Below are 12,581 nucleotides of genomic sequence, written 5' to 3'. Positions count from 1 at the left end.
TGTCAATACAACAAACCTCAAGAGTAACACACAAGCACACACAAAACATCTTAAATTATACTCTCTTGAAATGGTTTGTGTTCCCTTTTCCTCTCCCAGATGATTGTCAGACTACACAAAATTGGGTTAGAATAAATTTGAACTTCTTTCAAATTTTATGAAACCTTAAGTGCCTTGAAAAGGTTCAATTTTAAATGTATAGTTGAGAGGCAGAAATTTAAAGCAAAAGGAAGAAATATTTTTCACCCTGATATAGATATTAAAGTGTTTGAGGGATGATATATTAGACTGGAAGAACAATAGACTCAATAGAGACAGGTAAGGAAATTTCTAGGTTTTTATGTTGAATATGTACAGTAAGTATAACCAGTTCTTTCAGACTCTATAAAGATTGGCATGTCCAGAGAATCAGCCATGAAGCAACACAGTAAAAGGATATGTAAACTTGGATAATATTTCAGCATTGATGGGCATAGATTGAAGAATGGATATCATCAGATTGATGCCCCAACAATGACTGAAATAAAGAGAAATTACTGTACTAATAAACCACTTTTGTGATCTTCAGAGCCAGGCTTGTAATTTATTAGAATTTATAGACTAATATGGATATGTGCTATAAACATGAATGTTTATACCAGGACTCTCAAGCATTGCACACTTTGATGCTGTTGTTATAATATGAAATCTAATTTATTTATCCCACTTTCTATCTTTTCCCCTAAGCTCATCTCTCTGTAATCTACTAAATATCTCTTACCTCCTTTTTAATTTTGGGATTTTAGGAGCCACAGTGGGCAGTGCTTAAGGCTTACTCCTGGCTCTGAACTCAGGGCTCACTCCTGGTGGGGTTCAAGGAAGCATATGAGGTGGCTGGATTTAACCCCTTTTTAAAACTGAAACAATTGACATAAGACATTGCCACTGTTTCAGATGCCAGTCCCTTCTTTAAAGCAGACAGTGATGCTTAAAATGATTGTGATATAACATTAATAAACTTGCTTTCCTGTCCTTGACTTTAAACCAGAATGATTTTTGCCATAGCTATAAATCAGTCTGCTGCTTTTTTTAAACAAGAAATCTTATTGGTTCTTTATGACACTCAGGAGAAGTGGGGCATACAGCATTCTGCATGAGGAGGGTCTCAGAGGCACTGTGGTTTCTGAGCTAAGGAACACACAAAAAACGTAGTAGTAAATGCAGATTATTTGGTTCCAGTTCAACAGCTGTCCAATAGATCCTTATATCTCTAAGGTGTTGAGATGGTAACATAGCCTCAAGAAGATCCAGTTTAGGCAGATAGACAAACATCACCAAAGCCATCATCATCATCACTGAGCCTCGAGATACGCTTCTAGGGTTTAGGAAAGGCTCCAGTGGGCACTTCCTTTCATCATATTTTGGATTCTCATTCCCATCTATTTCTGACCTATTCAGTCCTGCCCTTTTCTCTTGAATAAATAAAATGAGAAAATCCACTGTTGGGCCAGATGCTCAGTAGAAGTGACAAAAAAAATTCTTGTAAGCTGAGGGATAAAATGTACTAACCCCTAAAGTTCACCAGAAGTTAATAAAGCATCCTAATTTATCAACTGGGAGGACTTCGAATCTCACGCGAATCTCATTCAACAAGCATCCACAAAAGGTTACTCAATTTGATGTATTCCATCAGGTAGAAGGCCTATGAAAAAGTGTTAATATTTGTACCTTCCTCTGATTTAGTAGTGGGGAGACAAATTATCCAATTTCTGTTGGCATTTCTACATCTGTGCTTCCCCCTGTAGTGGTACTGTCAGCTGGCACTCTTTGAAATTCACATTTAAACGGTGTCAGGAGAAAAAGAAAGAATGGAGGACATGATTACTCTTTTCTTTGCTGTTCTGGGAGATTTAAAGAAATGAAAGCGAGGAGCTGGTAGCACTTCAACAAAATTACCTTTCCCTCTAATGGCTAGGCCATCTCTTTGCTAGGGTTAATTTTGTCGAGAAGACATTAACCATGGAGCAAACGCCTCTGTTTCCTCCAAAGGCTGCTGAATGATGCTGCAGGCTAGAACAATGAGGCACCTGTGGGTTGTTCTTTTTAATTAAAAACTCTTTAATGGGATGGACTTACAGGCATTTACTTAGGGTAAACGCTAGAATTTGGTTCACCTCACTTTGCAAAGTCCAATTTGTAAATTGAGTTTATAAATAGCTTCCTGGTTGGCACACACAATAAAAACGCCCTCCATAGCCTCTGAAGGATGGATTTATCAGCCACTCAGATAAATATCAAGCAAGATCTCAGTGTGTGCCCCCAAAGATAGGTCTGAAGGTTTATTAGTTCCAGGAAACTGGCATAGACCCTTGAGAACACAGAGAAAGGTCAGCCAGAAGATCATAATACTGGGAGGATAAAAACCCTCAGTGCAGGTGGCAGGATAGAGTATAGTTTTCTGACCAATCCAGAAAACCATATGGGAGTTAGTGAGAGAGCTGAAAGGATGAAAAGAAAGTTTAGGCAGCTCTCAGTTCTGAGGAGAATGATATCCAGAGGGGAACTTTGTGAGTATCCCTGAAGTAAAAATGGTGGAACTGCAACTTCTGGCACTTTTCCAGCATCAACCTCATTTCTTTCGACCTCCAGGGAGGTTGCCTTGAGGAAAGTGTGAGCAAAGAACTTACCAGAAGAATTAGCAACTGTTGATGCCCCTCTCCACTAGAAGTTGGATTGAGGGTGATCGCATGTCTGAATGAGATTGGGTTTCTAGAAACTTCAACTCTCACCCCCCAACTCATTTCCAACATTAGTTTTGTTTAATTTAATATTTAAGTATTTAAACATTTTATAATGAAAAAAAGCTATGCATTATATTTTAAAGAGCAATTTATTTTATTTATTTTAGCAATACTGATGGCAAGCTATTTAAGAAGCTAAATTCATTGTAATATTAAATTTGATAAAGATTTTATCTTGTCCACCATAGAATTTGTAAACACTTCCATGAGCTAGAACTGCATTCAGTCCTGGGGATATGAGATAAAAAATAATTTTGGCACCACCAAAGCCAAGATTGACACTAACATAATAACTAAAGGGAATGTGTAAATATACACTGTGATATAAAATGCACTGGTAGTAGTCAAAAATAATCCTAATGCGTGGGGTGTGAAAGGAGGTATCCAGGATGACCTCTCTGACTTTTTTTTTTAATTTTAATTAAAAAAATTTTTTATTTAAACACATTGATTACATACATGATTGTGTTTGGGTTTCAGTAATAAAAGGAACACCACCCATCACCAGTGCAACATTCCCATCACCCATGTCCCAAATCTCCCTCCTCCCCACCTGACCCCCGCCTGTACTCTAAACAGGCTCTGCATTTCCCTCATACATTCTGACCTCTCTGACTTTTAAAGATGTAGACATGAAGGTCTCATTCACAGTGATATGAAATGTGATGTAATATCTATAATTTGAAATTGACAGTGTCTGTGTCTATTATAGGAAATTATGGAGGTTGGCTTAGAACAAACTTATTTTGTGTGATACATTTTTTAAAAGAATTTCACCTGGAGATCTGTACATGCATTTATGGTTTTAGAGGTAATTTTCAGCATGATATATACATTTGGTGATATTAAAAATGGTAGAAAAATAAATGAGGAATGTGAATGAGGAAATCTATGGAAATGGCACAGAGTGTATACAGTGGAACTGGATCTAACTTCAATATTTATTATTACAATTTGAAAAATATTTTTATGGACAGGGCCAGAGAAAAAATAAAAGGTGTGATATCTTCAAATCTAGAAGATAGTTTCTTTCAAAATGGGATCAATATAATCAAAAAACATTTGAAATATTCAGTAAAATGAGAACAAGCCTATATTTTGATATGGTAGCATGAATCATTAGTGTCTTACCAAAGTTCTTCAGGCTATAGAGACAGAAGTTATGTCTTTAATTAACTACAGGACTACTAGGCAAAAACAGTGGGCTGAAATGTAATTTATCTCACTCTTCTTCCCAAAAATCACTAAAACCATCACTACTACCATCACCATCACCGCCAACAATAATAATGCTTTAAGGCATAAACTCATGAAGAGCAAAAAATAAAAACCCCAAGAGACACTAAAAATCATGTGAATTTTTAAGCAAAGCAAAACAATACTAGTTTCATGACAGATCCTAGAAGACATGAAAAATCATAGCACTGGATTCCTCTGGCAGCAAGGATGAAGAACTGTGAGTACAGAGAAGTTGTTGGAAAATATGGGAAAAAATAATTAAATCTTTGTTTATCCCCTTAGAAACTCTGAAATTTATTCAGTAACTCCCCTGCAAATACATAAGGGAAGTTTATCCTTCTGCAGAGAGCAAGTCAGGATCTGTAGACCAACAGGCTCTAGCACAATGGAAGACAAAATGCCATTCTGAAAAGAGGGAAGGAAAGTATTTATTGATGACTCTTGTGACTTTTAAGTGTTCTTAATAGACATATGTTGCAGGATAAGCTTATAAAGTTACCAAGAATTGAGCCTTCTCTGGGAAATTTGGCCAGATCAAGAGAAATGACATAAAAAACTGACAGATTTTTTTCCTGAGGAAAACAGCAATGAATATTTCCTCATATTAAAGAATACTATAAAAATAATATGACTTAATTGATTATTTATGAGCATTAACACCATCGAAAGGACTGCATACCACCAATAATGCCAGCTACTTGAGTCTTGATGAGCCTTGAACATGGCAAATCCATGCTTGTTTCAAAATCTTTACTGTCAATTCCTCTTTCTCTCTGGCCTTCTCTATCTGGTCCCCACAGTATTAATACTTCTGAACAACATTATGAGGAAACCTCGAGAATTACTCAACAGGCCTAGATGAATCAGAAATTATAAAAAATAAGATACAATAACTACAGGTCAGCACATGTTGAACACTCTATCAAACTTTATTTTCATGTATTTATTCAATATCTTATCAATTGTATGTAATAGAAACCATTATTACTCCTGTACTGTACCTGAGGAAATAAAATAAAATAACACCAGGCTCTAGAATTTGAATTCAGGAATTTGGCTCTGGTGTTCAAGCCCTTGATATTTATTCTGTTCCTCATAAAAATGTGGAAAAATTGTAACCACCAGAAGACAAATATAATAAGTTCTGTGGAATTTTTTTGAAATATGTAAGTTTTTATAAAGATAAAAGGATCACCACCATTCCTGAGTATGTATTATTGAATTAAAAAATATGTTCTGTTTGCAGTGTTTGCACCCCTAAAAAATACATCATCCGGTGAGCAGACCAGCCCAAAGAACAGAGCCAGAGCTCAGCTCTGTGGCCACATAATCCTCCTAGTCAACTAACCCCAGAACTGAACATAGAAATTACCACACTGCAGCTGTGACAATGGGGAAACAACACAGGTCCCCACTATGCTTCGAGAATGAAGAAGGTAGCTCTGATGACCCGAAAAGTACCAACCACCTAATTAGCCTCTCAGATAAGGACTTTAGAGAAGACATATGGAGGTTGCTCATAGACTTAAAGAAAGCATGGAACAAACTGAATGAGCCACAAATAAGATTCAAGAGGATATGAAAATATAAATGAAAATCTTCAAACTGAAATAATTGGGACGGAAAACTTGTTAGGCGAAATGAAAACTTCACAGGAAAACTTCTCTAACAGAGTATATCAGTGGCTGAAGACAGAATCAGTGAGCTAGAAGATGAGATGCATAACAATGCCATACAACAGAAGAGGTTTGAAAATAGCATTAAAGAAAATGATCAGGCAACGGAAAAAAATCAAAGAATATGAATAGATGAAAATGGACGTCTTCAATAAACTAAGCAGAAGCAACATAAAAATCACTGGAGTGACAGACACAGGAAGAAAAGGCTCATGAAGTATTAACAGTCAAGGACGTAATTGCAGAGTGATACATGGGCCAGAGCGACAGTGCAGCAGTAGAGTGTTTGCCTTGCATGTAGCTGATCCAGGACAGACCTTGGTTCCATTCCCCACATCCCATATAATCCCCCAAGCTAGGAGGGATTTCTGAGTGCAGAGCCAGGAGAAACCCCTGAGCATCACGGGGTGTGGCCCAACCCCCCCCACCAAATAGAAGTGAATAATCAATGTTGAGAATAAAAAAGAATAAAAGGGGGGATTTACCTATAGATTTTACACATGATAAATAGATTAAATATTATTACAATCTTGATACCAATAAATTAAACATTGCCTGCCTAACTTATCAGAAATTAAGGAAATCTTGGGGCCAGAGAAATAGCATGGAGGTTAGACGCAGAAAAATGGTGGTTCAAATTCCGGCATCCCATGTGGTCCCCAGAGCCTGCCAGGGTGATTTCTGAGCATAGACCCAGGAGTAACCACTGAGCACTGCCGGGTGTGACCCCTCCCCCCAAAAAATGAAAGAAAGAAATTAAGGAAATCAAAAAATACTTGAAAGACATAAATAGCTAAAATTTACTCAAGAATAAATTGAAAACATAAATGTCCCTATAATTATCAAAGTATTCAACTATCATGACGATCTGAATAAGTGAGAGAAGTAGAATGCCTGTCTCAAATACAGGCAGAGATTGGGAAGGAGGTGGGGCTTTGGTGGTGGGAATGTTACACTGGTGAAGGCTGGTGTTCTGTTTATGATTGAAACCCAACTACAATCATGCTTGTAATCATGTTGCCTAAATAAAGATTATATGAAGAAAAAAGAGTGAAAATAAAATAAACATTAAAAACAAATAAATACAAAATAAAACATTTAAATCCTAAATTCTAAAACTCTAAATTCTATTCTAAATTTCTAAAATTCTAAATTCTAAAATTCTAAAATCTAAATTCTAAATTTATAAAATTCTAAACTTTATTCTAAATTCTAAATTTCTAAAATTCTATAGTTTATTCTAAAATTCTAAATTACTAAAACTCTAAGTTCTATTCTAAAATTCTAAATTTCTAAAATTCTAAAAAAAAACAATAAAAGAAATAAATCACCCCTGGCAGGCTGAGGGATCATATGAGATGCCAGAAATCAAACCAGGTCCTTCCCTGGTCGGCCACATGCAAGGCAAAAGTCCTACTGCCATGCTATCTCCCCAGCCTCTGTACTGTCTTCTGATTTGACAATGGTTTTGGGGGGCTAAGCAGTGGCACAAGCAGTAGGGTGCTTGCCTTTTGCGTGCTATCCTAGGAGTGACTGTGGTTCTATCTTCCTGTGTCCCATGTGGTTCCCCAAGCCAGGAGTGATTTCTGAACACATAGCCAGGAGTAACTCCTGAGCATTACCAGGTGTGACCCCCCCCCAAAAAAAAAGAGTGCATACAATCAAATTCTACATGTGCAAAGAATACCAGCTAAAAGAGATATAAAGAAAGGTACCCCAAGACACATCCTAGTCACAATGATGAATACAACAGGTAGGGTTGTAATACTGAAAACAGCAAGATCAAAAAAAGAAATAACATTAAAAGTAATATCCTTAACACTTAAAGCAAATTTGTCACAATAAACCCTCAAGGATCAAAGGCAGTGGTGGGATATAGTGAGAAAACTCAATAAAACTAATGCATAGCCAAGAGTGCTTTACCAAACCAGCTTTATATTCAGGTTTGAAGGAAGGATACACAGCTTCACAGATAAGTAGCTCAGAAACTTTACGAACTCAAAACTAGCCTTAAAAGATGATCTGAAAGCTCTATTTTAAGACAAAACATACAAAAAGAAATACAAAACTCCTACAAAAACATTCACTAAATGCATATGGACTAAATGCACCAGTTAAGAAACACAGAGTGGCAAAAATAGATCAAAATGCTGAATCCAACGTTTTGCTGCCTACAAAAAACACATCTGAATGGTCAAAACATACATAGACTCAAAATCAAAGGTTGGTGGACAATCATTCAAGCAAACACCTTTCTTAAAAAGGCTGGAGTGGTCATAGTAATGTTAGATGACTTAAAAAAAACATAAGAAAAAATGATGGACATTTCTTAATAACCAAGGGATATGTACAACAGGAAGAAATCACACTACTAAACATATATGCATCCAATGAGGGACCAGCAAAATATCTAAAAGAACTGCTGACAAATTTGAAGGAATACATCAATAGCAACACAACAATAGTGGAAGACTTCAACACTGCTATGTCACCCCTTGATAGGTCAACCTAGCTAAAACTTAACAAGAATATACTAGCTCTGAAGGGAGAAATGAAAGGGAGTTGCCTATTGGATATATATATATATATATATATATATGCACATATATGTATATATAGGGCTCTCCCTTCCACGAAAACTGAACACATTTTTTCTGATGCATATGGGTCATTCTCCAAGATAGAGCACATGTAGGACCCATAAAACATACTTCTATAAAGTCAAGCAGATAGAAATTGTACAAACTACCTTCTCACATCATAACGAACTGAAATTATAAGTGAATTACAGACAGAGGAACACTTTAACACCTAAAAAGTAAACATCTCACTACTGAACAGCTAGTGGGTTAGAGAAGTAATCAAAAGATTTCTGAAAACAAAAGAAAATAAAGACATAATTATCAGAAAATGTGGGAACAGCAAAAAGCAGTACTGAGAGGAAAATTTATAGCTTTGTAAGCACTCATCAGAAAGTAAGAAGGGGCCTATCTAATAACTTAATGATGCAGCTTCTAAAATTGAAAGGTGATAAATAAAATGAATCAAATATAGAAAAACAGAAGTAAATAATAAAGCATAATAAAGGAATTGGAAATAAAAAATTCAAAAGATCAATGAAATTAAGAGTTTGTTCTTTAAAAGAATAAACAAGATTGATAAAGTACTAACAAAACTCCTAAAGAAAGAGAAAAAGAAAAATTTAATAAACTGAATTATAAATGAAAAGGGGGAGATTACTACAAATACTACAGAAATCCAAAAGCTGATCAGAGCCTATTTCGAGAAACTCTATAAAACAAGAGAACCTGGAAGAAATTAATAACTTCTTGGACTCTTATAATCTCCCAATATTGAACTAAGATGATCTAACATATCTGATCAGACCCATCACAAATGAGGAAATTAAAATAGTAATCAAAAATCTTACCAAAAACAAAAGCCCAGGCTCAGATAGATTCACTAACAAATTCTTTCAAACCTTCCAAGATGACCTACTGTTAATCCATCTCAGGATCTTCCAGGAAATTGAAGAAACAAAAACACTCCTAAATAATTTTTATGAAGCTAACATCACCCTGATACCAAAAGCAGAGAGAGATGCTGCAAAAAAAGAGACCTACAGACCTACAATATCCCTGATAAACATAAATGCAAAGATCCTCAACAAATTCTAGCAAATAGGATTCAACACCTCGTCAATAAGGTCATATACCATGACCAAGTAGGATTATTTCCAGATATGCAAAGATGGTTTAATGCAAGTCAATCAATGTAATAAACCATATCAACAAAAGGAAAAACATATCATATAAATAGATGCAGATAAAGCATTTGCTAGGTAGGGTCCAACACCCATTCATGATAAAATCTCTCAACAAGATGGGAATGGTAGGAACTTTTCTCAATATAGTCAAGGCCTTTTACCACAGGACCATGGCTAATATTATACTCAATGGAGATAATCTGAAGACTGTTCCTTTAAAATATGACACAAAACAAGGCTTTCCCCTCTTGCCACTCATATTCAACATAGTTCTAGAAGAACTAGACAAAAAAAAAAGATATCAAGACAGAAAAGGAAGATTTCAAGCTCTCACTGTTTGTGAATGACATGATGCTATATTTAGAAAATCCTAAATATTCTACCAAAAAGCTTTGAGATTCATGTAACGAAGTGGCAGCCTATAAAATTAACATACAAATCAATGGCTTTTTTGTACACAAATAATGATAGAGAAAAATAAATGTTTAAAAAGCCATCCTATTCACAATAGTGCCATAGAAACTCAAAAACCTTGGAGTCAACTTAATAAAGAGGTGCAGAATCTATACAAAGAAAACTACAAAACATTACTTCAAGAAATAAAACAGGACAGAAGGAAATGAAGACAGATGCACTATTCAAGAATTGGGGGACCAGCATATTAAAATAAAAATATTCTTCAAACTACTGTACATATTTGATGCAATTCTTCTAAGAAAACACCCGACATTATTCAGGTAAGTAGACAAACACTCCTGAAATTCATTTGGAACAATAAATGTTCACGGATTGCTAAAGCAACCCTTAATAAATAAGAAAAACGTAAGATGGAAAATATCACTTTCCCCAACTTTATTTTTTTTCTTTTTTTGGTTTTTGGGTCACATCCAGCAATGCTCAGGGGTTACTTCTGGCTCTGCACTCAGAAACTGCTCCTGGTAGGCTCAGGGGACCATATGGGATGCTGGGATTTGAACCACTCTCTGTCCAAGATCTGCTGCTTGCAAGGCACAAATCCTTGCTGTGCTATCTCTTCGGCCCCATTCCAACTTTAAATTGTATTACAATGCAATAATCATTAAAAAAGCATGATATTGGAATAAAAACAGACCCTCAGATCAATGAAATAAACTTGAGTATTCAGAAAATGTTCCCCAGAGACACAATCAATTAATCTTTGATAAAGGGGCAAGAAATGCAAAGTAGAGCAAGGAAACCTCTTCAATATGTGGTGTTGAAACAATTGGTCAGCCACATAGAAATAAAAGTGAACTCAGATCTCTATCTAACCTTATGCACAAAGGTTAAATTCAATGGATTACAGGCTTTGATACCAGATCTGAATCTATAAGATATATAGAAGAAAGCATAGGCAAAATACTCCATGATATTGAAGCTAAAAGCAATTTTAGCAATTTAGCAAATTTAGCAATTTTCAAGGAGGAAAATCCACTTTCCAAACAAGTGAAAACAGAGATAAAAAATGGAACTACATTAAACTGAGACTCTTCTGCACCTTAAAAGGAACAGTAACTTGGACAAGAAACTGTGGTATGTCTACATAATGAGATACTATGGAGCTCTTAGGAAAATGAAGTCATGAGATTTTCCTATACTTAGTTGGACATGAAAACTATTATGCTGAGTGAAATGAGTCTCAAATAGCCTCACACATCTGTGGGATTAAAGAAAAATAAAAGACAGTCTGGTAATAATACCTAGAGACAATAAGTATGATGGCCAGATGGACTAGACCATGATATATATGAAGCTTACTACAAACAGTAGTAAGTTAGAGCACAGTTAGATATATAACTATACCAACAACTACTGTGACAATGATAGAGAAATAAATTGTCTGTTTTAAAGATAGGCAGGGTGCAGAGGAGGAGGGAAATGGGGAACATTGACGTGGAAAAGTTACACTGTTGAAGGGTGGTGTACATTCTATGACCAAAACACAACTACCAACATTTTTGTAACCCTGGTGCTTTAATGAAGAAATCATTATTAAAAACAAGTAAAACAAAAATAAATAAGTAGATGAGAAATATTCTCCCAGAAAATTCATGTTTTTCTTATATGACCTATGAGAGGTAATATAAAAAGTATTGATAATTCTTTCTTCAGTATGCATTTTTCTCTATTAAACACTGCCATACATTTTAAAATACATATGTTATCTCATTAAGAAAGCTTTTGGTTTTCATTGTAAAATGAAGAGTGGGCTACATATTCATCCTGTAGCTTTTTACTAATATCCTCTTAATAAACTGTAAGGACATATATACATGAGTACAGGAAATAAGGGCAACTAGGCATGAAGATACACTAAACAAGTCTAGAGAAATCCAAGAAGGTGACATCAAGTGATGTGCACCACTGCCTGTGAAACTTGCCTGTCTCTACTTTGGGTACTTGCTCTGGTCAAAATGAGAGAAGCCACTGATTATATACAGAAGTTGCATTCTGGGTCACATTGGTCCTTTCTCAACCAATCCTACTCATTAAAAAACAGTTAAGTGGGCAAATGGTAGGTGATCGTGGGCACTTTGGTTGTGAAGAGATGAGTATCTATGTACATCAAAACCATACATAGCAATACTACTATAAGTATGTGACCCAAGCTATGATGAATTTTTCATTTTATTTTAGGAGTGATGACTTCTGGCTCTGCACTTAGGAATCACTCCTGGAGCAGCTTGGGATAAGGGATGCTGAGGATCAAACCCAGGTCAGTTGCACAAAAAGCAGACTTTTATCTTGTTTTATCACTCTGGCCCCCTATAATTAAATTTCTTTAAGTGAGGGGCCAGAGCAATAGCATAGAGGTTAGGGCATTTTTCCTTTTACATAGCCAACCTGGGTTCAATTCTGGCCCCCCATATAGTCCCCCGAGTCTGCCTGGAGTAATTTCTGAGTACAGAACCAGGAATAAGCACTGCTGGTTATGACCCTCCCAAGACCCCAAATTTTTAAAAATGTATTTGCTAAGGGAGTAATATGAAGCCTGGGAGAGGACTTTGTGTAACTGGTAAAGAGATGCAAGACTACAGAGTTGTAGTACTGTCCAGAACCACCTCTGAGCATATAGCCAGGAATAGCCCAAGTATTACCAGA

General features: G+C 35.8%; 1 protein-coding gene across 1 annotated transcript in view; it reads right to left on the bottom strand.

Moving 5' to 3' along the window:
• The window catches only part of KIAA1217 (KIAA1217 ortholog), a 742,062-nt gene that overhangs the window by 600,699 nt on the left and 128,782 nt on the right, over positions 1 to 12,581 (bottom strand). The gene's annotated exons all lie outside the window — the stretch shown is intronic.

Source organism: Suncus etruscus, chromosome 7 (assembly GCF_024139225.1).
Source record: "Suncus etruscus isolate mSunEtr1 chromosome 7, mSunEtr1.pri.cur, whole genome shotgun sequence".
NCBI classification, from domain to species: domain Eukaryota; kingdom Metazoa; phylum Chordata; class Mammalia; order Eulipotyphla; family Soricidae; genus Suncus; species Suncus etruscus.
Note: the sequence above shows the minus strand (reverse complement) of the source record. Positions and strands in the feature narration are given on the sequence as shown.